This window comes from Stegostoma tigrinum, chromosome 14 (genome assembly GCF_030684315.1).
Source record: "Stegostoma tigrinum isolate sSteTig4 chromosome 14, sSteTig4.hap1, whole genome shotgun sequence".
In the NCBI taxonomy this organism is placed as follows: Eukaryota; Metazoa; Chordata; class Chondrichthyes; order Orectolobiformes; family Stegostomatidae; genus Stegostoma; species Stegostoma tigrinum.
The window spans coordinates 44,505,033-44,531,995 of record NC_081367.1 but is presented as its reverse complement, the minus strand read 5'-3'; the positions used below and the strand labels follow the sequence as shown (position 1 = coordinate 44,531,995).

Sequence of the window (26,963 nt, the reverse complement as noted above, 5' to 3'; positions counted from 1 at the left end):
CATTCAAGAATTCTTCCGTGGAGGCTGCCAATAAAGTCAAGTGACTTTTCTGAGTTCACTGCACTGCAACTAACTCATCCTCCTGTGGCTGACTCCAACAACTTCTTCCTTTTCCAGAATTTTGACAAGTCTGTGGTTCATGAGGCAGAGGGCCCTAAATTTATTCTCTCTCATTGGGTAATAACTGTGCAGCCAGCCACCAGCTTACTCCTATCATTCACCTGAATCCAGTGAATGAATCTTTATACATGTTCAGGCCGTTTGGGTCATAGTGCCTGCCTGCCTCTGCAGTGAGGAGAAGACGAGACTAAATTTTACCTCATGTTCTTCTATAGCACTCATAGACCTAAATCCTGTAGCATTAGTTTAAGGATGTACGTTAAATGGGTTAGTGCCTGCTTGATAGGCAATACAAATGAGTTAAGGGATAATTTGGAAACTTAATAACTTTGAATTATTATCCTTAGAAATGTTGACAGTTCATTACCCTTCTCCCAGAATTTAGGTCACCTTATACACGTCACCTGCATATTTTGATATTGATACTGCTATTACTGACAGTCAGGGGACAACTAGTCATCCATCACATTCAAGTGGAATTATGGAACTTTAATTCTGAAAGGTAATAACATCTCCTGAAAATAATCGAACAAAGCAAACTATTGTAAATGCTGGAAATCTGAAGTAGAACAAAATGCTATAACTTCTCAACAGGTCAGGCAGTATTTGTGGAGAGAGAAACAGAGTTAATATTTCAGGGTGAGATGATTCGCTGACAAGAGGTTACCCTAATCTGAAACAGGAAGCCTCCACCAATGCTGCCTGACCTGCTGAATATTTCCAGCATATTTCCACTTGTATTTCTGAAAAATAAAACAAATCAATGCTTGCAGCATTTGGGCACAAATATCTATGATGCTTTATGATTTGCTAACCTATTTAAAAATCTATTTATGACAGTGTACTTATGTTTCTGACATGGAGGTATTTAAATCAATTAACTGTCACAACACAGGCACCACAAACAAAGTGCAATTAGCACAGATTTAATCATCAGAAAATACCAACAACGTGTTCCTCCTTATCTCTCAAAACAACATGGGGGCTGAATTCTCACCCTCACAGAGGTGGGTGGTTTGTACACATTCCCACTTTCACCTTGTGTGTCAGTTTACTGAAACCATCATTCCCCCAGCCCATTTTTCTGGAGGTGATATGGAGTTTTGAAAGGCCACTCACACACAGGCAGTAGCTAGCCAATCAATGGCAATTAATGCCAGAGGCTGACTGGAACTTCCCAATTGGCCTGTGGGTCTACCAAGAGGTCGGAGGTAGTCTCGTTCTCCTGAGAAACAGGCTGTGTGGATTAAACACTCCAGTCAGGTTTCAAGGGCATCCCCATCCAATGGGCCCCTGCTGAAGCCACAGGCTATCCTATAAAGTTCTCCACCTCCACAATGCTGGACTGATTGGCAAGCTCATGTTTTAACTTAACATTTTCAAAAGTTGCAGACAGGACACTTCAAGTTGGAGATCCCTCTCTCCCTCCTACTTGAATGAAAGCAGTAGCTTCTTCTGAGCTGAACTGAATGGTCTCCTATTGGGTCTCCAGTTTTGATAGGCCAGACACTACTCTGAGGCAAACAGCGAAGCTGCCCTATGGTCACTAACTGCCCAATCTGAGGAAATCATTGCTTGGTGATCGGTGCAGGGTTGTAGTGTTTCAACCAGGCAGTCACTGCCCATTTTATAGCAGATCTCAACCTCAGATTTAAAATTTAATTGGCACACACTGTCCATTACAACAGCATCCGGTGTTGTTCCTCATATGGTAGCTCCTGAGCTTACTAGACTTAAACTACCTTCATTGATAAGGAATTCTTGTTGTCAAGTTTTTCTAGCTCCCAGTTAACTGACGATTTCTTTGTTGACAGATTTTATACCTTCTTCCTCTGTCCTTTGCAAGCCTCCTCTCACCCGTCCATCGCAGCCTCCACCTACCGACATCCCTATTGCTGCTCCCTTCTCCCCAACTAAAAACCTTGAAAGGCCCAGCTCCCAGCCAAAACTGCAGAAGGCCTACTCCTGGCATTCCCGCCAAAGGAAACTCTTACAGAACGGCTTTGAGCTGCAACCACAGGAAAGAACCATCTCAGATCAAAGAAGCACCCCACCACCGATTCTGTCCATTCTGCAAAGGGGGATCAAACAGTTGTCCAATAATACCACTTTATCAGTTTACTTGGAATGCCAAATAAACTACGTTCCTGTTTGGATGATGGGAAATTTCTTAGCACAGAAGTCAAGAAGGCTACCCAAATACTTAAGTGATGGTTATTAAACAATTGAATTGAATATGTTTAATTGAATTTTTTTAAAACTCTACCTTGCAAAGACCATGACTACATTTTTTATGATATTTTAAAATTGCAGGCTGAAATAAGAAATGTTTTAAAATCAGTGTTTTCAAGGATTGCTGCATGCTTTGAAAAGCTGGTAACCTTACAGCAATGGCAAGCATTGTGTGCTGTTAACAGCTGTTTGAACCATCTGTAACTAAAGTGGTTGCAGATGAATTGGGGCTGAGCGTTTGTGTACAGATGCAGCTAGGTGGCAGCAAGAAGTTGACTGGTTTAAGGACTACTGACCAGTTATCTGTTACTGAATAGTCTGGGGTCTGGGAAGAAGATGGAAAGCAGTGTTTTGACGTCCACCAGCTCTGGAACAGTCTCTTTGTTCTCTACAATCAAAACCCATTGTAAACCTGAAGAAAACCAGTTCAACTTTCCTTAAGCAGTTGTAAGCAGTGACTTTGAACTGATGAATCAGAAACATTTTGTAAGTGAACCATTCACCTTGTGCCTCTTGTAAACCAGTGGATGCAGCCAAAGAGAAACTGAAAAACAATGTTCTGATCATTATAAGGATCATCTCAGCAACCCTTGAATAGGAACTACTGAACTGCCTTCAAGCTTTCCTCTGTCTGCAGAGAGATTGTGTATGTTTAAGAGTGCATGCGAGCAAGTGATAGTGCGCAAGAGCGTGTGTATGTATATATGTAAATAAGTGTGACCCTGATACATGCTTGCCATCCACCTGGATCTGTAAATAAGGCATTTTGGAAAATTCTGTGCACATATTTTAAAATCTTTAGCTTTTGTGATAACTCCAGGAATAGCAGGGCTTGATTTCCAGCATGCTACCCCAGTGATCCGTGACAGCCTGGAATTAATATGATGCAAAATAATAGGACGAAATAACATGGTGCTGAACTGTTTTTCATTCTGTGTTCAAGTTGGTCCACATGTGGTCACTGAGTCACAGAACCAGTGTGATAGAATCCCTTATCCTTTCTTTGATTTAGGCATTCAGAAGTTAATGCAAGTAAATTAGCCAGACACTTTCTAGCTTAGGTAATCACCAGTTTGAATATCAGTTTGATTAATCATGCTTTATTAGAAGTGGGTCCATAGACATTTTTCATAGTCATAGCTTCCTGTCACCGTTTGAAGGATTATATTTTCACAAGCTTACATATTATATTTTGAAGTAGATTTTAATTTTTCAAAGGTATTCGATAAAGCGCCACACACATGGCCATTATACAAGAGCAGAGCTCATGAGATTAGGAATAACAGAGTAGCAATGAATGAGAATTGGTTACTGCACAAGAAACAGAAGCTGGGATTCTGTTGCAATGATGAGGTTCTCCACCCACCTGTTGAGGAATCAGTAGAGCATTCCGTAGTGGGGGATGGAGAGGGTTGTCGTGGGGATTGATGGAATGAAGACACACAGACAATCATTGCTGGAGTTTTGGTGTGGTTGAGGCAGGTATAGGGGCTGGGGGTTGCTGGATATTGGTGGCGCATCTGTGCTCCACCCGCACCCCCCACCCACCCCTCCCCCAGCCACCCACACCCCCCCCCACACCCCCCACCCCTCCCCCACCCACCCACCCACACCCCCCCACCCCTCCCCCAGCCACCCACCCCCCCCACACCCCTCCCCCCCCCCACACCCCCTCCCCCAGCCACCCACCGACACCCCCCCACCCCTCCCCCAGCCACCCACCCCCCCCCCACACCCCCCACCCCTCCCCCACCCACCCACCCACACCCCCCCCCCACCCCTCCCCCACCCACCCACCCCCTCCCCTACCCCCACCCCCCCACCCCTCCCCCACCCCCCCAACCCCCCCACCCCTCCCCCACCCACACCCCCCCCCACCCCTCCCCCACCCACACCCCCCCCACCCCTCCCCCACCCACCCACCCACACCCCCCCACCCCTCCCCCACCCACCCACCCCCCACCCCTCCCCCACCCACCCCCATCCCTCCCCCACCCACACCCCCCCCCACCCACCCCCATCCCTCCCCCACCCACACCCCCCCCACCCACCCCCATCCCTCCCCCACCCACACCCCCCCCCCACCCACCCCCATCCCTCCCCCACCCACACCCCCCCCCACCCACCCCCCACCCCTCCCCCACCCACACCCCCCCACCCACACCCCCGCATTAAGCCCACCTCAGAAGGTAGGATTAAGTAAGTCACTCTTGGGTTGAGAGGCTGTGACCATCCTCCTGGTCTTTGTCCAGTCTCTCGACTATGCGCTGATAATTGCAAGTAAAATGATACCCTCTGAGCCCCCTGGCCTGAGCTGACTGCCTGTCTGCAATGGATAGCCCTGTCAGGGAAGCCAGCACTTTCTATATCACCTAATGCAGAGATTACTGCAGCCTATGCAGGAATGGGCCACTAGTTCATTAATCGGCCTTTTAAGCACTTCAGTTAACAGTGGGAGAGCGTGGCTAAGTTTGGGCCTTCTAGAATTTAATACAATAAGGGCGTAAAGTGGTGCAATTTTGGTAAACCAACGTTCCACGAAAGTAAATTTCCTCTTGCCTCCAGGCCTAAACCTTCCACAATACTGGATTTCAGCCCATGCTTTAGCTTAATGGGATTTCAGTTCTGATGAAAGTCTTTCCTTAATTTTCTTTCATCTAGGCAGAACAACCACAACTTTTCCAGTTCCTCATCACTAAATTCCCTTATCCCTGGTGTAATTCTGGTAAATCTATGCAAGGCGTTGAGATCTTTGCTAAAATCTGATGGTGTACAGATAAAACCCCAGCTGAGGCATGATCAGTGACCTATAATGGTTTGTCATAGCTTATTTATGTTGTTCTCTTCCAAGCCTCCTTTCAAAACTGTTGCTGTTTCTTGCAAGAATCAGCTTGTTATCTGAATATGGTAGTCCCTGAACTAAAAGAATTCCTTAACTGGTGTCAAAGCAGCTATTTTTTTGGAATCTATGCCCAGAAAATCCTGCCTCCAAACTTTCAAGGTAACAATATTCAAACCACATTCTGAACAACTAACCAAAATAAATTCCTTCAGCCTACAAAAACAGCTTATACTGGGTAATGCTTATTGGTTGCTTAGCAACAATGAGCACTTTTGTATAGAAGACAATAAAACATCTAGTAGAGACAAGATGTTAAACAATACAGACAACTGAAATGAAATCACTCTAACTTAGAATTAAAAAGCAAAACACTGATCACAGTAAAACATCATGGGAACAGCATTGGAGTACTGAAATTATTTGTACCAAACATTAGCAAGCTAATAAATTTTGTTGAAATTAGAAATACTGCCTCCACAGGTTTGTCAAGGTTGTTGATGTAATAGTCAACCCAAAAATCAATTAAGTAATATTATGCATGAGGGATTTCACTATTTGAGTGGCAGAATCTTTCTACGCAGAATTACACTAGCTATGTTGCGGAATTTGGGAAATCAGGTGAGAAATCCAATGAGGCCCTTCTCCACATCAAGTGGAAAAAGTTGCAATCTCAAACCGAGTCTTGAACATTGAACCAACATTCTCACAAGTGAGTGGTGACGGGCCTATTAATGGGGGCTATCGATCATGATAACCATCATTAATATCTCATTAGTTTGCAGGCTACTATTCTTCCACACACTAGAAAGAGACTAAATGTGGAGAACTCATGACACAAAAGTCTGAGAGTTTGTGTGCTTCACACACGTGGCCATGTCTCAAGGTCTACGGGGAGTAGTCCTCAGTCAAGCCCAGGAGACTCTCTTCAGTCAAGCAGTTCCAGCAGATTAATTCAAAGGCGGCCTCTAGCATTGTCCAGGAATGTAGTCTGCATGATCACTGTCACAGTGTCACCTTCACAGTCTGGGATGTGGGCCACAGTCAATTTTGTGGGTCCAGTGCAACTAGTCTGGGAACTCACAGGAAAATAGGCAAGAGGCTGTGCAGCAAGCAGTCAAGGGTTTGGTCAATCATCATTTGATGTTATCAGTTAAGGCCATGATATGTCCTGAGAGTCCATCCACTAAAAGTTAAGGGGGATTATCAGGGACCACTTAGGAGGTTGGGGAACTTCATTGTGAAGATCAGGGTTTTAGTGCTGGGGTGCAGAGGGGATCACAATGCTGAAGGGTGGTGGGGATTTTAAGGGGAGGCAATGGCACAGTGGTGTTGTCATTGGGCTAGTCATCCAGAGTCTTGGGTAATATTCTAAGGACCAGGGCTTGAATCCCACAACAGCTAATGGTGGAATTTTGAATTCAATGAAAATTTGGAAGTAAAGGTCTAATGATGACCATGAAACTGCTATCAATTGTCATAAAACCTTATCTGGTTTCCAGGGGGTTCGTTAGCTATTGACCAAATTAGCTGTATCAAAAAGAACTTCTCCTGACTTCATTACAGCCTTGGCTCAAACATGGACAAGCAGGTGAATTTCAGAAGTGAGGTGACAGTGACTGCCTTTGACATCAAGGCTGCATTTGATCGAAGAAAGCATCAAGGGGTCCTAGAAAAACTAGTCATTAGGAATCAAGGGGAAAACTCTGTTGGCTGAAGTCATACCTGGCACAAAGGAGATAGTTAAGGTTGATGGAGTTCAGACATCTCAGCTTAAGGGAGTCTTAGCAGAAGTTCATCAGGGCAGTGTCTTAGACAAAACCATCTTTAGCTACTTCATCAACGACTGGCCCTCCATCATAAAGGTCAGAAATAGGGATGTGCACTGAAGATTGTACAAGTGTTCAGCATCATTCGTCACACCGCAGATACTGACACAGTCCATGTTGAAATGCAACAAGTCCAAGACATTTGAAATGTGAGGCTGGATGAACACAGCAGGCCAAGCAGCATCTCAGGAGCACAAAAGCTGACGTTTCGGGCCTAGACCCTTCATCAGAGAGGGGGATGGGGGGAGGGAACTGGAATAAATAGGGAGAGAGGGGGAGGCGGACCGAAGATGGAGAGTAAAGAAGATAGGTGGAGAGAGTGTAGGTGGGGAGGTAGGGAGGGGATAGGTCAGTCCAGGGAAGACGGACAGGTCAAGGAGGTGGGATGAGGTTAGTAGGTAGCTGGGGGTGCGGCTTGGGGTGGGAGGAAGGGATGGGTGAGAGGAAGAACCGGTTAGGGAGGCAGAGACAGGTTGGACTGGTTTTGGGATGCAGTGGGTGGGGGGGAAGAGCCGGGCTGGTTGTGTGGTGCAGTGGGGGGAGGGGATGAACTGGGCTGGTTTAGGGATGCAGTAGGGGAAGGGGAGATTTTGAAACTGGTGAAGTCCACATTGATACCATATGGCTGCAGGGTTCCCAGGCGGAATATGAGTTGCTGTTCCTGTAACCTTCGGGTGGCATCATTGTGGCAGTGCAGGAGGCCCATGATGGACATGTCATCAAGAGAATGGGAGGGGGAGTGGAAATGGTTTGCACTGGGAGGTGCAGTTGTTTGTTGCGAACTGAGCGGAGGTGTTCTGCAAAGCGGTTCCCAAGCCTCCGCTTGGTTTCCCCAATGTAGAGGAAGCCGCACCGGGTACAGTGGATGCAGTATACCACATTGGCAGATGTGCAGGTGAACCTCTGCTTAATGTGGAATGTCATCTTGGGGCCTGGGATGGGGGTGAGGGAGGAGGTGTGGGGACAAGTGTAGCATTTCCTGCGGTTGCAGGGGAAGGTGCCGGGTGTGGTGGGGTTGGAGGGCAGTGTGGAGCGAACAAGGGAGTCACGGAGAGAGTGGTCTCTCCGGAAAGCAGACAGGGGAGGGGATGGAAAAATGTCTTGGGTGGTGGGGTCGGATTGTAAATGGCGGAAGTGTCGGAGGATAATGCGTTGTATCCGGAGGTTGGTAGGGTGGTGTGTGAGAACGAGGGGGATCCTCTTGGGGCGGTTGTGGCGGGGGCGGGGTGTGAGGGATGTGTCGCGGGAAATGCGGGAGACGCGGTCAAGGGCGTTCTCGATCACCGTGGGGGGAAAGTTGCGGTCCTTAAAGAACTTGGACATCTGGGATGTGCGGGAGTGGAATGTCTTATCGTGGGAGCAGATGCGGCGGAGGCGGAGGAATTGGGAATAGGGGATGGAATTTTTGCAGGAGGGTGGGCGGGAGGAGGTGTATTCTAGGGAGGAAGGGATGGGTGAGGGGAAGAACCGGTTAGGGAGGCAGAGACAGGTTGGACTGGTTTTGGGATGCAGTGGGTGGGGGGGGGAAAGAGCTGGGCTGGTTGTGTGGTGCAGTGGGGGGAGGGGACGAACTGGGCTGGTTTAGTGATGCAGTAGGGGAAGGGGAGATTTTGAAACTGGTGAAGTCCACATTGATACCATTAGGCTGCAGGGTTCCCAGGCGGAATATGAGTTGCTGTTCCTGCAACCTTCGGGTGGCATCATTGTGGCAGTGCAGGAGGCCCATGATGGACATGTCATCTAGAGAATGGGAGGGGGAGTGGAAATGGAAATCTCCCCTTCCCCTACTGCATCCCTAAACCAGCCAAGATCGTCCCCTCCCCCCACTGCACCACACAACCAGCCCAGCTCTTCCCCCCCCACCCACTGCATCCCAAAACCAGTCCAACCTGTCTCTGCCTCCCTAACCGGTTCTTCCTCTCACCCATCCCTTCCTCCCACCCCAAGCCGCACCCCCATCTACCTACTAACGTCATCCCACCTCCTTGACCTGTCCGTCTTCCCTGGGCTGACCTATCCCCTCCCTACCTCCCCACCTATACTCTCTCCACCTATCTTCTTTTCTCTCCATCTTCGGTCCGCCTCCCCCTCTCTCCCTATTTATTCCAGTTCCCTCTCCCCATCCCCCTCTCTGATGAAGGGTCTAGGCCCGAAACGTCAGCTTTTGTGCTCCTGAGATGCTGCTTGGCCTGCTGTGTTCATCCAGCCTCACATTTTATTATCTTGGAATTCTCCAGCATCTGCAGTTCCCATTATCTCCATTCTGTAGGGGTTCTGTGATATCTGGTATGTTTTACTTGAGGCGCCTGAGGCTAATGGGCTGTGGGAGGGAATGGTACAGTGAAGTCTCAGGTAGAAGTGGTTGCATGGGGACTCAGGGAAATACAAAGCCTATGGGTTTGACAGAGCGGTCTATTAAAAAAGTTTTGAGGAGGAGTCACCGGACCCAAAATATTAACTCTGATTTTTTCTTCACAGATGCTGCCAGACCTGTTGAGCTTTTCCAGCAGCTTCTGCTTTTGTTCCTATCAAGAAGGGGATGTTTATGTTTGAGCATTCACTAGAATGGAGAAGCTGAGCTCACTGTTCAAGGCATGATCAATGTTGCCCTCCATTATGCTGTAAATAACAAACGCACAAAAGCAGATGAAGATGGCTGTGAGCACATCTGAATTGGCTTGGGTAAGTACATCACTCTGAAAGGCTTTTATTTCAACCAATGAGCTGATTTTTTTTTCACTTTTTCAAAAATATTGAATTTAATTGTGTATTGAATTCCCAAATGAATCGTGCAATGATTTTAAAATCAAATGAAATTAACATGTTTATTGTCGTCATGGTCCTCTGTGAGCAACAACAGTATTTTGTTTATTCAGAGGATGATTTTGCTCACCAAAGAACAGTTTAACTGCTCATTAGCACAATGTTAAATGTGGGATCTTGCTGCATGTAAATTGGCTGTTGTGTTTCTGCCATTACAACAATGATTACATTTCAAAAGCACTTTGTTAGTTGTAAAGTGCTTTGGGTCATCCTTAAATCATGAAAGGGATTAAAGAAAATCTTTCATTTTCAATTGTTCATTCTCTTGCTAACTAGCAGTGCTGGAGAACAAATGTATGCATATTATTTCATGTGAACACAACATAAATACAGATTTACTTTATATGTTCACACCAATTATATTTGAAATTTCAATCATAAAATACTTGAAGAAATATTTTTTGAGACGTTTAATCAATATGATGTAAATGGAACGATACAGAGAGTGAAACTTGTTTCTTACCCTAAGCAGTTAACCAGTACTGACATTATTTCAAGGACATAACAGATTAACCAGGCATTCCTTTAACATTTGACATTTAGATTACATTTGACAGAAATACAACTGAGCATCTCTCAGAAGGACTCAGCTCAACAAATTATGCACATTTCTGATTTCACAGTCCAGAGCTTTATTAGAATCCTAGCTTTGTAAGGTTCATGCTAAAATATTAACACCATATTGTACGTTATAAAGTAACATTCTAGGTAACTGATTCCTTCAAAGTAAACTCTTGCTCTATATGCAGATGTCAGTACCAAAACATAATATAAATCCAAGTGAATTATAAGCAAAAAGAGTGATTTTTGTTTCAATTTCTTTTCACAAACAAATGCATTACAAACTGGGACATTTGTCAAGTATTTTTTCCACTAAATTTAACAGGAAAAAAAAATCAGTCGAGAACAAGAGAAACTACAATATGATTTTTTAAAAATTTCTAAATCTTGCTTATAATGGGGAGGTACTTTTGGCTTGGTTTAGTTGTTAGAATTCATGGTTTTTGATGTTGTTTGTATGCCGTTGTTTGTCTGACCCCATAGTCTAGGCTGGCACTCCAAAGTTGAAAAACTGAAGGAATGTCACACTGTTGAAAGTTCTGATGGACATTAAAATCCACTTGGCATTACTCAAAGATAAGCCAGCAGTTCTTTTGGTGTCCTTCCATAATGATACCATATCATTGCGAACCACACATATAAATCAATTGAGTAATAAGAACAAAAAAACGAAGAACAAAGAAAATTACAGCACAGTAACAGGCCCTTCAGCCCTTCAAGTTACACCAGCATGCTGCCCATCACGACTAAAATCCCTTACCCTTCCGGAACTCTATCATTATTTTCGATCAGTAAAATCCAACAAAAAAAATTATGCCTTTACATGTAAATGAGTTGCTGTCCTCCAAAAAATTAATTTCCCATGTGGAATACTTTAAAACTAAGGTTTAATCAGGTGGCATATCAAGATACAAATACTTCCTTCCCAAGAATTTCAATAACTTTTGGAACGTGGTGTATCTTAACCAATGTTACATCCGCACTAACCCAGGGATCCCTGAGTAGGCTAAGTACAGGTCGGTCTCTTTAGTCACTATACATGCATTACCACGTTAATTATTTTAAAACGGCCTGCACACTGAGATGAAAAAGTCACTCATGCTGCAAATGTGTAATTATGACATTACATATTTTGCCGCAAACTCATTTCAGAAATGGATGCAGAGGAGCTTTTTGAAGCATCCATACCAAAAGTCACTCGACTTCTCTTGTGGATTAAATTGTGATTAGAACTAGACCATACTTACCTCATGAAGGATTGCGAGCAATAGGCCCTCTCAGTTTTGTTTTTGGTATGTGGACTTCTATGGCCTGTGCACGGCATCGAAATCTGTATCTGGAAGCTAAGATGTTGGTAATGCCAACTAGATTCCACATGCATGGAACCTTGGAATGGCCATGCAGCTGCACAGCTTACTGGGAACGTGGATAACAAGAATCGTTTGAATTCAAATGCATTTCCACAAGGATAATCAGAAACTCAATGAAAATGGCTTCTCTAAAGGCATTAATAGGTCTTCTTAGCACACCAAACATGAAAGAATTGCATCTATTCAAGTTAATGGCAGTGGCAGTTAAGCATTAATTACCTTGGCTAAAAGACAACGGTGCAGCAATGCTCCAAACCTGGCCCTAAATCAAGATGCAAAATGAAAAGTATAATTTGTCTATTTGGGATAATAGCAATTTTGGTTTTTGTACTGTATTAAGTCTGGCGGAAACAACCAATTTGTACAGAGACCTCAGGAGAACCTGCAAAGACAGATCCAGGTCACACAGACCCTTAGAAAATAGCTGACAGGTTAGACAGAGGATCTCGATTGGCACAGGCTTGGAGGACTGAAGGGCCTGTTCCTGCGCTGTAATTTTCTTTGTTCTTTTCTTTGTTTGTACTCCTCAGCTGAAATGTGTATGAGCAGTATGAGAGATTTAGGCATTCTTTCTGCAATCGGGAGTCATAGACAAAAATATCCAGAAATCAAAAGGAGAGTTTTTGAGGGTTAAGCTGCTACAATCAGCAAGGGAATGGGGCCTTCAGTTGCTCCCAAATTTGCTCTACATACTTAGTTCATCTATTCGGTCAAACTTTGACTTTTCAACTATGTTCCACATTTATAAAATTATAGTTAGAGGACAGATGGTTGTTCAGCAGTCACTATTACATTGCTTATCATTAAAAACTCATTCACTGACTCCTAATGCACCAGCCCTAATGTTTTGAAATTCTTTCCAGTGTGAAACTTGTGTTCAAGAGGGACAGGTTCATGCAGTTGGAGCCATTTCAATGTTAACTCTATTGGTGATGAAGGTAACAATGCATCGTATGGAGGAGCAGGGTATCTCTGACAGTATTTTTTGGATTTGCATATGTGAATGCTGAATGTTGAATGTTGCTGTCAGATTTATTCAATTATAACACTGAGCACCATTAACCTGAGAATTTTCCTCATTACAAACTGTAAGCCAAGAAACTATAATCACATTGACACTACAAATGTAACCTTTTTACATGTGTTCACTTACTTTAGTTGTAGTGTAACAAATGTTTATTTGAATATACTGCTGAATTATGTTTAAAATTCTATGTTCAATTACCTTATGCTGCCATTAGTTTACACAAATAATCAATCATCAAATGTAAGGACAGTTTTAAATTTGTAAGCGCAATGTTTCCTTACAGTAGTATTTGATGGATGTTTGCATAATACTGTGAAGGCTGGTATAACATGTAATATTAATTAAAAACATTTCCACTGTGCAATTCAACATAAATGACAGCATAGAGAAAACAAGATGTGGAGCTGGATGAACACAGCAGGCCAAGCAGCATCTTAGGAGCAGGAAAGTTGACGTTTTGGGTCTAGGCCAGAAACGTCAGCTTTCCTGCTCCTAAGATGCTGCTTGGCCTGCTGTGTTCATTCAGCTCCACACCCTGTTATCTTGGATTCTCCAGCATCTGCAGTTCCTATTATCCCTATAAATGACAGCATCTTGTCTCAAAACAAACTCACAATGCTAGAAAAAACCTTCAAGCTTCATAAACAGATGTCAGACAGATTTCAAACGGGCATCCATATTTGAACTGGTGTGGATTCTGAGAGTATGTTGGACAATTGAAATCAGATGTTAACATGACCTCGATGTAACTCCTGGGCTTATTCATTACTTCTTTCAGAAATTAAAAGTCATACTTATGAAATCAATCACTTTAGCAATTTGTATGGAGTTGGTAATATTTTGATTTGGAATTTGTATAATTTTCAATTTTGCAACAAGTAACTCACTGACAGGAAGATAGTAAATATTCAGAAATAATAATACATTTTATCATCTCTCTTCCTAATGCCTGAAATAAATGTTACATTTGCAAATGTGATTAGCAATATTATTTGAAAACAAAAGCAAGCAAGAATGATTTAACAATAAAAAAAAATTTGCCTTTCCTCACTTCATTTGTGATTCAGAGTTTATCATATTATTGAATGCCATTTTCTTCTCGGGCAAGAATGGGTATATGGGTGCGGGAAACTGTACCTTTGTTTACTAAAGGAGTCAGGGGTTAGGTTGGTTTGACATAATGACTATATTTACAGAGTTTATATACAGCAATTAGAAAATAAGGACATTCAGCCTGTCATTCATTCCATTCCATTTAATTTCTGACAACATTTATCAATTTTTAAATAAATCACCATTGCCACAATTTGTATTTATTAAAATGCTCTTGCAAGCAATTTAATTTCCTCATTTTCATGGGAATGGCTGTGATCTGTTGACTTTGAGAATGTGGTTTTGAATGAGATTGAAAATAATTTAGACCAGTTAGGCCCGAAAGGCCTCTTTCCAGGCTGTATTACTCTATGACTTTGATTTGAGTCTAAATATATTAGTACCTGACTGCATCATCTGATGATTGAAAGCTGAACTATTCTATGTTATAAGAGCCAAAATGCATCAGGCAGAGGCTTCAAAGAAGCTGTCAAGAGGGGAAGAATGAGGGTGGGGATGGATATAAGGGGCCCAGAACCACCAGGGCCATGATATCTCTTTGTAGCATTGACAGCCATGTAGGGATAGCTCCCTGTTGCATTCCCATCACATGTCAGCATTCCTATTCCAAGATAACTTCCCCAGTAGTGGGCTGAAATTATGACCACACCCCTCCTGGCAGCAGGTTAACACTGACAAGGCCCTACTGAGGGGTTCTTTTGTGGCTTCATTGGTATTTTGGAGTTGAGGTGTGGGGTTTCAGGACCACTTGGCATAAGGGATCATCGGAGCCAAATAAAAGGTTGCAAACACGGAAGACAGCACCAGGGACCAAAATTACTCAGTGTGGAGATGGAGGAACATAGCAGGTCAAGCAGCACCAGAGGAGCAGGAAAGTTGACAGTTCGGGTTAAGACCCATCAGGTATTGATTCTGACTCCAGCATCTGCAGTTCTTGCTATTTCCGCGTGACCACAGTTACTCACCAGGAAAAGGCTTCTCCTCCACTTCAAAGAATCTACAGCTTCACCCTTCAGATTTTTTATTTAAATGTCTACCTCAGGTGGCACTTCCATGTTCAACCACTTTCAGGAGCCCTAACCTGTCTCATTAGGGCCCACCTCTCCTAGTGGGCTATATGAACTGTTTAGAAGCTCAGATTCTCTTACAGGACTAGCAACATCCAAACTCATCTCAATCCTTAATATGGCATTGACCTCTCAGGAGGCTGTGACCCAGGTGATTGCCGAACTGAATTTGTTGCCAAACGACCATGGACTTGGAACTTCCAAATGGTCCTGAAGCCCGTGGTTAGATCCAACTCTCAGATGCAATAAAGCTTAGTGGTTTAAGCTTATTGTGGCAGAGCATTACATACCACTTCAACTTTTCACTAGCTTAGTATAATCCTGTTTTATAGTTGTCTATTGGTTAACATTTATAAGGATTTATTCTTCTTGAGCAGAAAGCAAACTGTTCCACCCCTACTGTCTTAAAACTAGCCATCATGAAATAAATTGATACATTATGTCATAGATGCTCTCATACACACTCCCTTCATGGTCACCACTTTGACGCTATTCAGAGTCAAGTATGCTTGCCCTTTAGCCATTAGACCTTCTACTGCACTTCATCACCAGTGGATAACAGAATAGTACTGACAATATAATTGCCACCTAAATTATAAGTTGATCACATTGTTAAAGGTTTGATTACTGCTGGTGTTTTGAACAGAGTACTTGGATAAACAACACACCACAGTAATGATGTTTATTAGTTATTTTAAGGAATGGATTGATATGGTCAGATACTCATACAAAACTAATGCTTCATTATCATGCACAGCTTCTTCTGAAAGTAATTTGTTCTCCTGGTGATAGATCTTATAATTCAGGGCAATTTTATCAGCAGGAAAACAGCAGCAAAATCTGAATGCCTCAAGCCCTCCTGCTTGTATACCCAGCCAACATAATGGCTACTGAACAATCAGTTCTCACCACTACACATGGCTGAAGTGGAATATATGTGCATTTTATAAAACAAAATAAAATTACTTGAAATGCCTGACCTTAAAATTACCCAAGTTGCTGCAAAATGTTTCTCCTGAACAATGATCAGTTTCATTTCACCACAGTTTATGGTGAAAAGAAAGTGAAGACGAAGACACTTGCTCAGTCACCACAGTGAGCCAGGCATGGATGAACCGCATTGTTTACACTTCAAATGAGATTCAAACAATCCACTCATTTCTACAAAATGGACAGAAACCTCAAGTGTAAATGTCATTGCTATACTTGTTAAACATTGAGTTTCTTGGAATTCTATTCACCTTGTTTTTATAAAATTCCATAGAATGGGATTTTACCTCCTTGCGTCTCTACAGTGTGTAGCATTTTGAAAAAGTATGATTTGTGAATATTTTTACAGCATTTACAGTTGCAACAGGGACAGCTTCCTCTCTGCTATATAGGCATCCATGCGGTACTGTTGGGGCTTGTGTTTGGCTGCATAAAGTTCAAATTTTCCAGGCCTCAGATAGATTTGGCCAATCACAGGCTCCCTGGATGGTGAAATGCACAGAATTCAGACTATGTGGGAGAGAAAAGTGGCTTCTGTGTGACAAGAAAATAGTCAGAATAAAGATTTGTTTTTTTGTAAGGGAGTTGTTCCAGGAGGAACTAAGTTCCATAAGATGAAAAGGTGAGGCGATGGACATAATTTTGAGTCTTGTGGCACAGTGGATAGAATGCCTGTGTCTGAGCCAGAAGCTTTAGGTTCCATTCCTACTCTAGAACTTGATTAACAAAGGTGAACCCATAACACCATCAATCAGATTGAATACCCACCTCTAAATTCTTCCAACATACATCAATGGAAGGTAGTAAAAGCAAAAAAGAATCCTGGCCAACTACATAAAAGAGCTAAAATTGAAGTCTGTACCATTACTGACCATAGCTCCAGGACTATAACCACACACATAGAAGTACGCATTGTAACTCAGACATCTTGGGGATGTTTGGCATAGGTTGCTGGATTGTTGATGTGGATCAAATGGTACAGATTGTTGCAACAGAAAGTTTGATTTTCATTCCCTGATAGATTCAGGATCTGCCTCAGTGCTTTGCCCATGGTGGAGGCCATAGTACTACCTGTTGGATCTTTTGGCTACAGACAGCAGTGCAAACCAATGTCAAAGAGATCACAAAAGTTTGGGGGAACCAGTCACAACCAGCCTGAGAGTTGTGCATTGGATGCGGTAAGATCAGGCTTTCTGACTTCAGGTCAATGCCTGAGGATGTGCAGTTTACACCACCCTGGCATGGCAATACTGAACTGTGTTGGCACAACCACATTGGATGCCCAGAATCTTGCTCATGACCTCATTGGCCAAAGGCCTCAGAACATTCTGGAAAGTTCAGGACAAGGGGGATAGAAACACACACCTGGAAGCCATTCCCTCAGTGGAGACTTGCAGTGAGGCCTGTGGTAGAAGGCCATTTGGAAACCCAAGACAACCCAGGAGAATATTACCCACCCCCTCCCACCCCACCGATCTACAAGGACACCTTCATGGAAAACAGCCAGCCCTACACTGGAGAGGAAGGAGGCTCCAACAGCCCAACTCATACACATGGAATCGTTGTGCGTAATATGCTTTCTCAGATGGATAGAGCTAGATAAAGAGTAACTTTGTGGGAATTTGGGAAATGCTGACAGTGTTTATTAATAATGAATATTTTGTTAATAAAATTGAATTGAACTGCAAATCAAATGGTATCCCTTCGTCTGCCACACTCAGTGTTTTTAAAACATAAACTGCTCGAAGTGTCCAATGCATGGATAACATTTGCCATCACTTTTAAAATTCACTAGATTTGGGGCAAGGTTCCATAAGAATGAAACACAGTGAATGTTAACGCCTTTATTCAGAAAGCAAGGGAAACAGTAAACAGTAAACTACTGGCCAGTTAACTTAATACCTTCCATAGGGAAGATGTTAGATGTTATTTTTAAAGAGGCTATACCAGGGAACTTAAAAAAAATTCGAAGTAATTAGGCAAAGTCAACGTAGCTTTGTAAGAGGCAAAATAATGTTAACCGATTTAGTTGACTTCCTTGAGGAAGTACTGTGTGTTTTGGATACACGAGAGATACATTGCGTTTGATCTTTCAGAAGTTGTTCAATAAGGTGCCACATCAATGGTAGTTGCAGAAAATAAAAGTCACAGTCTTACGGTTAACATACGGGAATGGACAGAAGATTGTCAATCTCATAGGGAACAGAAGGTAGTCATAAATGGGTCATTTTCCAATTGGCAGGATGTAACAAGTGCTGTGCCATAGGGATTATTACAAGGACCTCAACCTTTTACAATTTATGTAAATTAATTGGATAAAGGATCCAAACGTATGGTTTTGCTGAATTTGCTGATGATACAAATAAGTAAAAAGTAAGTTGTGAAGAGGATAGTAAGAATCTACAAATGTGTACAGTTTAGGTAGGTGAATTGACAAGGATCTGGCAAATGGAGTAGACGGTCATAGAGTCAAAGGCTCTACCTCCATTTCTGGCTAAATACATAACTTGCCCATTTCTACAGGTAGCAGCATATTACCTATCTGGTGAGAGATTGCAGAGCTCTTGGTGCAACAATTTCTGGATGTCATTGCGCATGATTTTCAAAAGCTTAATACACAGTTACAGCAAGTAATTAGGAAAGCCAAAAGAACTTATTGTTTACTGCAAGATTGAATGTAAAAGATGTGAGGTTATGCTTCAACTTTACAATGTGTTGGTGAGACCCTGTCTGGAGTACAGTGTAGAGTAATAATCTTCATGAAGAAGGGATGTATACATTGGAAGGTGTTCAGTGAAGGTTTACAAGACAAATACCTGGCAAAGGTGGCTATCTTATCAGGAAAGTTGGGAAGACTAGGTTTGTGTCTGCTGGATCTTACAGAGAGAGAAGTGACTTTATACATACAAGATCCTGAAGTGTCTTTACAGATTAGATATGGAAAGGATGTTTCCACTATGGGAATCCAGAACCAGAGATCACTATCTAAGATGGTCACCTGTTTAAGACAGAGATGACAAGAATACTTTTTCTCTGACAAGGAGCGCAAGTCTTTGAATTTCTCTTCCTCAAGAGGCATTGGAACAGTATCTTTGGGTATCTTCAAGACAAAGCCAAATAGGTTACCGAAAAGCAAGGGCATGAAAAGTTATTCGAAAATGGAGTAATCAGAGCAGCCATGACCTTATTGAATTGCAGTTCAGGTTGGATGGGCCGAGCACCTACCTCTGCTCCAAATTCATAAACCCAAATCTATCTTCATATTGTGAGAGTTTGGTACAATTTGAGAAGTGCCTTCTAGCCCTCTTCAACCTACTGACAAATTGCTTGACGAACTGAACGGTCAGCTAATTGGAGATGAAGATGTTTTAGTTTGCCCACAAAACTCACATTGGAAATAACAGTGAATTCCAGGAGGTAGCTGTGCAGCAACTCGCCATCAAGGAGTGCTACTTTCAAAGTGCATGATATCCTATTCACCTCTCCATGGATTATTGAAAGTTGTAGCCGCTTAGTCAGGTTTGACAAGAATCATTGAATCCCTAAAGTACAAAAAGAGGCCATTTGGCCCATCGAGTTTGCACTGACCCTCAAAAGAGGGCCTCATCCCACCCCCCAACCCCGCATAGGCCTTTTACCATGGCTAACCCAGGTAACATATACATCCCGGACACCATAAGGCAATTTTCTTTTTAGCATGACTGTGGGAGGAAATCAGGGCGCCCAGAGGAAACCCACAGACACAGGGAGAATACCAAGGATGTACGTAGGAATACAGGCACAGAAGGTTACAAACGTTAGAAATATGCTGCAAACTTTAATTAGGACAATTGATGCATTGAGGATTGACAAGACATTAAAAGTTTCCAAAGATATAGATAATAGAGAAACAAGATAGTGCAGGCTATGGTACACACGAGCAGAATTTTGGACGAACTGCAATTTATATATGACAAGACGACTGGTGGATAGCTTGAACATATTGAAATTAAAAGTATTGTGACTCTTTAAAACAGGTATTTTTGTGGTTGTATGATGTGGCTCATTCAGAGTCAAATAGCAATGGAAAGGAAATAAATCAGGGGTTGAGGCTTCCTGATAGGAAACAAACAGGATAATGGCAGAATGCTGGGTGCTATGTTAAAGGAAATTCTTGCACGAGGCTTGATTCCTGCTAAACTGTTGAACAGCACTGAGGTGGTTGAGGCACCAATGGAGGAAGAAAGATATATTTCATTTATGTAAACATGGGTCATCAAATAGCCCTGGGGAAATGGAGGTCAACAGGAATCGGGGAAAACCTTTGGCTGATTGCAACCATACCCATCATAAAACGTGATGCTTGTGGCCATTGATATTGCTGTAAAAGTGCCTCAGGGTAGTGTTCCTGACACAAATCCTGTTCAGCTGTTTCATCAATGACCTTTATTCCATCTGAAGGTCAGGAGTGGGGATACCTACTGATGATTGCATCGTATTTGCACCATTCAGGACTCCTCGGATACTGAAGCTGTCCATGCCTAAGTGCAACAATATTTCGACAACATTTAACTTGGGCTAAGAATTATAAGCAATATTAGTGCAATCTAAGTGCCAGGCAATGACACCTCCAATGACAGAATGTAACCATATCTCCACTTGTCGTTCACTATTATCACTGAATCTTCCTCGATCAACATCCTAAGGTTACCATTGACCAGAAACTGAGCTGAATCATCTGTTTAAATACTATAGCAACAAGGGCAGGTCAGAGGCTAGGACTTCTGAGGTTAGTAACTCACCTCCTGATTTACCAATGCCTGTCCACTAGCTATAAGCCATTAGTCAAGAGTGTTTTGGAGTATTTTTCCTTTACCTGGAAGAGTGCAGCTCCAGCTTGAGTAGTTCAATACCATCCAAAACAAAGCAGCTCACTTAATCAACATCCCATCCACCATATTAAACATTCATTCTCCCCACCGCCAATGCACAGTGAATCCTTGATGCGCTCAATGTTTTTCATGCTCAGTTTGAGCAGGATGCCAGTGGCGCAGTGTTACCTGACTTGAATCCACCTGTGCTCACTGTTACCGATACAGACGTAAGATTGGTCTTCCTGGGTTTTAACCCAAGAAGAGTGACAGGCCCAGACAGAGTGCCTGGATGAACAATGTGCAGGCCAACTGTCGAAGGTATTCACCAACATCTTCAACCTCTCCCTCCTACAAGCAGATGTCTCCACCTCCTTCAAGAAGGCCACCATCCTCCACGTACCTAAGAAAGCACATGCAATGTGCTTTCATGACTCCCACCCAGTGGCTCTGATCTCCATAATCATGAAGTGCTTCAAGAGGCTGGTCATAGCCAACATCAACTCTAGTCTCCCCATCCTCTGCAACTGGATCCTCAGGCTTTCTGACCCACAGATTGCAAAAAGTGAAGGTAGGCAACCGCATCTCCTCCATGATAACATTGAACACTGGAGCCTGTCAAGGATGCATAAAATTCACATTGTTTCACACAGAATCCCTCCAGTGTGGAAACAGGCCCTTCACTGCAACAATTCCACACAGGCCCTTGGAGCATCTCATCCACACCCATTCCCTTATAACCCACGTAAACTACACATTCTGGAACACTACAGGCAATTTAACATGGCCAACCCACCGAGCCTGCACATCTTTGGACTGTGGGAGGAAACCGGAGCACCTGGAGGAAAACCACACAGACACGGGGAGAAAGTGCAAACTCCACACAAACACTTGCCTGAGGGTGGAATTGAACCCGGGTCGCTGGCGCTGTGAGGCAGCAGTGCTAGCAATGAGCCACCATGCCGCCCCTCAGTCCCTTACTGTATTCCTTGTACACCCATGACCATGTTGACAAATTACGAACAAACGCCATTTACAAGTTTGCTGATGACGCCACTGTGGTAGGACAGTTATCTAATGAGTTAGAATACAGAAAGGAGATAGAGGGCTTGATAACATGGTGCAGTGAGAACAACCTCTCCGTCAACATCGGCAAAACTAAAAAACTGATCACTGACTTCATAAAGAAAGGAGGAGAACACATCCCCATCTACATCAATGGAACTGAGGTTGAGAGAGTGAAGCATATCAAGTTGTTTGGAGTGACAATAACCGACAACCTATCCTGGACTTCCTACATAAATGTGACAGTCAAGAAAGCACAATAACGCATCTTCTTGGTTCAGGAATTTTGGCAAGTCCATAAGGTCCCTCACCAACCTCTACAGATGCACCATTGAAAGCATACTGTCTGGGTGCATAAGGGCCTGGTGTGGCAACTTCTCTGCCCAAGACCGCAAGAAATTACAAAAGGTTCTATGCACAGCCCAGACCATCACAGAAGCCAACCTTCTATGCATGGACTCCATTTACACAACTCATTGCCATGGAAACGCTGCCAGCATAAAAGACCGGTGATAGCAGTATGTACCATCTACAAGATGCACTGCAACAATTCTAAGGTGCTTAAACGTATCTTCCAAAACTGCAACCTGTACCATCTAGAAGGACAATGTCACCAGATGCATGGAAACATAATATCTCTAAGTTCACCTCAAAGCCGACTCTACTGGCAGGGAACAGTCTCTCTGCTAATTACTTCACTGTCGTGCAATCAAAATCCTGAATCTCCCTTTTCAGCAGCATTGTCAGTGAACCTGCACCAGATGGATTGCAGTGGCTTAGGAAAGTGTCTGAGCACCACCTGCTCAAGGGCAATTGGGCTGGGCAATAAATGTTGGCCTAACCAGCGCTGCCTACATCCCTGTAAAAAGAGTTTACAAAATGTGAATAAACTATAATGCCTTAAGTGATTCAATATATCTTGGGTTGCTTATTTTGATTGAATTTTAAAATTTAATATAAAGATTATTAAATTCATGTGGCAGAATAGTAAATTCGTCAATGATGTAATGTTTTATTGCCCAACATGTCCTGAAGGGCAAACATTTTGACAGCACTGCAGGTTTTCTGAGTAAGGGCAATTTATTGGCAAGTTTGACCACAATTCCTCTTGTTTCTGAAAGAGGCGTTTATCTTTTATGCAACAGATTGCTTTAAACTTCCATTTCTGCGCTCCATAACTTTCATCTTTTGGGCATCTCAGTAGAATGCAAATGTCTGTCAGGAAGATACTCTTTGCATAGCTTGAGCATAGCAAAGAACAATTTAGCATGGCATTCCTGTGAATTGTCAAAGAACATCTGCTAATGTCTTTAATGTCTATTTCTCTGAACTTTCAGGACTTTGGCAAAGATATCACTGCTTTGTGACAAGCATTCCCTACAGATATTGTCAGGTTGACACACCAAGATCTGCAGATTTAATTGCTGGCCTCTTTGAAGTTTTTGATTGCACTCATGTTGTTTTACTGCAATGCCATTCAAAATATGACATCTTGGGATTGGAAAGCATTTATCATTATAATTAATGAAACTTTCGCAGCATCCTTTGAGAATAGGAACCTCTGCACGCATTAATGACCTGGCAAGTCAAGGAATGTGCAACTCTGTTTTTAGATGCAAGTGTTCTAACCCCAGCTGAAGGGTACAATGCTCCTTTCATACAGTGTAATTTGTTTTAATCACCGTGTTCCTTTACAAAACGTCTCAGCTGGGGAAAAAGAAACCCAAAGTACTGCGGATGCTAGAAATCAGAAACAAAAACAGAAATTGTTGGAAAAACTTAGCAGGTCTGGCATCTGAGTAGACAAAGCAGAATAAATGTTTCAGGTCCAGTGCTTTCTTCAGAACTGACTGTAGCTTGGGAAAGATGGCATATATGTTGCAGATGTGGTGGGTGGGAAGGAAGGAAGGAAGGAAGGAAGGAGGAGTAAACAATATGTAGATGTACAGCCGAGAGAGAGAGAGAGAGAGAGAGAGAGAGAGAGAGAGAGAGAGAGAACAACAGTTGGACAGGCAAAGGAATCAGTGATGGTTTGCCTGGGAGAATCAGTAGCTGCTAACGAGGACCATTAGTGGCTGACAGTAGGTTGTTTGTGGTGGCAAACAGTGCAATGACAAAACGTGGTTTGGGGTAAAGACGTGAGGGAATGTGCTCAGGCCCTAAAATTACCGAACTTGTGATTGAGTCCTGAAGGCTGCAGGGTCTCCCAGTGGAAAATGAGATGCTGTTTTTCCAACTTTATGATAACCCTTTGTTGGTGCTAGTCAACAATCATCATCCTGGAGGGTCATCATTGATCATAAATCCAATCAGGCCGACCATATAATTACTGCAGGTACAACAGCAGCTCATGGGCTAGGAATTCTGCAGTGAGCAACTAACATCCTGACTCACCACAGCCTGCCCACCAACTATAGGACACAAATCAGGAGAGTTATAGAATCTGCCCACTTGCCTGGATGAGTACAACTCAAAGAACAACCAAGAACCTTAAGACCATTTGGGTGTAAGTAACCCATTGACTGATATCCTGCTCACAAGCTTCAACACTGACACACAGTTGCAGCTATGTGTACCATGTACAAGATGCAATTCAGCAACCTACCTATGCTCTCCAACAACTTCAAAACCTGTGACATCTACCACCCATGAATAAAGAAAAAATTCTTCGGGTCACAAGAAAAGGCACAATAGCAGAAAGGTTCATGGGAACATAACTGCCATCAGAGGTAAAACAAAATAATGAAAAACTGTTAAGAAACTCTCAAAATGTACCTATTTAATGTACCATTCTTCCGACTTTTTTTTTAAAAAAGCATACCTGCACTCTGTAAAACATTGTGGTCAAGAAACAATTTACTGCATGCCAGAAATTGTGTGCAGGTTACCTTATCCTCAAATCATTTCTGAATGTAAATTCCTGCTTGTTAAAGTGTGTAATTAATTGAAAATTGATGCTGGGCAAATGAACATCTGGCATGATAAATTTTCACCAATTTTTCACGTCTGGAAAATGTGCAGTGTACTCACGTCTCCTCCTCTAGGGAGTTTTATATCTACCCCAATCTGGGAAGCAGAATGCAATTCAGGTTGTACAGGAATGTCATGACCAAGAAAGATACCAATCAGAAAGCAAACATGACCCTGAGGACACTCTGGGGAATCAATTTGTGTTCTAGTAACACACGGATCTGTGCATTGTCACTGTTACCCACCGTTTCCTTTCAGTGATGATCACTCAGTAAGGCAAAGATTCCAGATGGCAGAAATTTTGATATGTGATAGATCATTGAGAGTTGAAAATTAGATGTAGTATGGTAGACACAGGCTGCCAACTATTATTATTTAAGATAAGTTGTAAATGGACCAGTGCAATCTGCCTGGAAACTGTAGGTTCTGATAAATCTCAAAGAATTTACGCTCTTGACGTTTGTTGTGGAGACTATTTTGACAAAGCAATTTACCAGATTACAGAAGCCAATTTTGGTTTGTCACTAGCCGAAACCCTCAGCAGGAATGGGGTAATAGTGGGAAAATAATCACTAAAAACAACCTGCCCTGTCTGAAGCCTCTCTTAAAAAAGGTTTATTACAATTAAAACCTTTCTCCTTGCGGATTTTTGTAAGGATTGTAGTCAGAATATTCTAAGATCAAGGATTAAACTGATGTTAGATTGAAAACAGAACCTAGCTTTGTATGGACGGACCATGAGATCCTGGTGGCATTTCACCAGCTGTGGCATGCCCTGGCAATTGGGTGAGCACCACCAGGTTCAGGAAGGCAGAGATATGGAAAACTTGGGGGATGGGATAAACGTTGATCGTATTTCATTACTATTTGGAAATTTGGGTTCTAATTTGGAGAGAGTCATCGATAGCTTTCGGTGTGGTTGGACTTCTATATTTTGTGAATTAAGAAGGGATGGTTTTAGTGTCACTTTTGCATCCTTAGAGTGATGTGGGAATGCCTGGAAATGCCTTTACTTGCATTTAAATGAGGCCTTCTGACTAATAAAAAAAGGAACCTGGAGTGGTTTGGAAAAACAAGGCGGGAAAAGAAAAAAAAACTTGATTTTGGTTCCAGCAGCATGATGTTCAATGACATAGGCAGATAGAAATAGTTTCCTTCAAAAAAGAGAACCATGCAGAAGTCAGTGAGTGAGCATTTTTCTTTCAGGTAGAATCAAGTCATTAAGGGAGGAAAAAGCTTATGAAAACAACGCAATTTGGCATTCTCCCTAACAGTCAGGGCAGGAGAAAGGAAATCAAAAAAAAATGCCATGAATGGTAAATTTAAGCAAGAAGCTCCTGAAACAGAAGGCTGTGGAAGAGAAGTTTAAGAAATCCATGTTAAGAATAAGCGAGATAACAAAGTGTAGAGCTGGATGAACGCAGCAGGACAAGCAGCAACAGAGGAGCAGGAAAGCTGACTTTTCAGGCCTAGACCCTTCTTCAGAAATGGGGGAGGGGAAGGGAATTCTGAAATAAATAGGGATAGAGGATAGAAGACAGTGGATAGAAGATGGATAGAGGAAAAGATACGTAGAGGTGAGACAGACGGGTCAAAGAGGTGGGGTTGGTGCCAGTAAAGGTGATTATAGGTGGGGAGTTAGGGAGGGGATAGGTTGGTCCAGGGAGGAAGGGCAGGTCAAGGGGGTGGGATGAGGCTTGTAGGTAGGAGATGGGAATGGGGCTTGAGGTGGGAGGAGTGTATAGGCAGGAGGAAGGACAGGTTAGGGAGGCAGGTATGAGCTTGGCTGGCTTTGTGAAGCAGTCGGGGGAGATGAGATTTTGAAGCTTCTGAAATCCACATTGATACCATTGGGCTGCAGGGTTCCCATGCGAAATATGAGGCGCTGTTCTTGCAACCTTCAGGTGGCATTGTTGTGGCACTGCAGGAGGCCCAGGATGGACATGTCATCCAAGGAGTGGGAGGGGGAGGGGGAGTTGAAATGGTTCACGACTGGGAGATGCAGTCATTTGCCGTGAACCGAGCATAGGTGTTCCGCAAAGCTGTCCCCAAGCCTCCGCTTGGTTTCCCCAATGTAGAGGGGGCCACAAAGTGAACAGCGGATACA

General features: G+C 43.0%; 1 protein-coding gene across 4 annotated transcripts in view; it reads right to left on the bottom strand.

Moving 5' to 3' along the window:
• clcn2c (chloride channel 2c) overlaps window positions 1-26,963 on the bottom strand; it is a 565,311-nt gene that overhangs the window by 86,905 nt on the left and 451,443 nt on the right. The gene's annotated exons all lie outside the window — the stretch shown is intronic.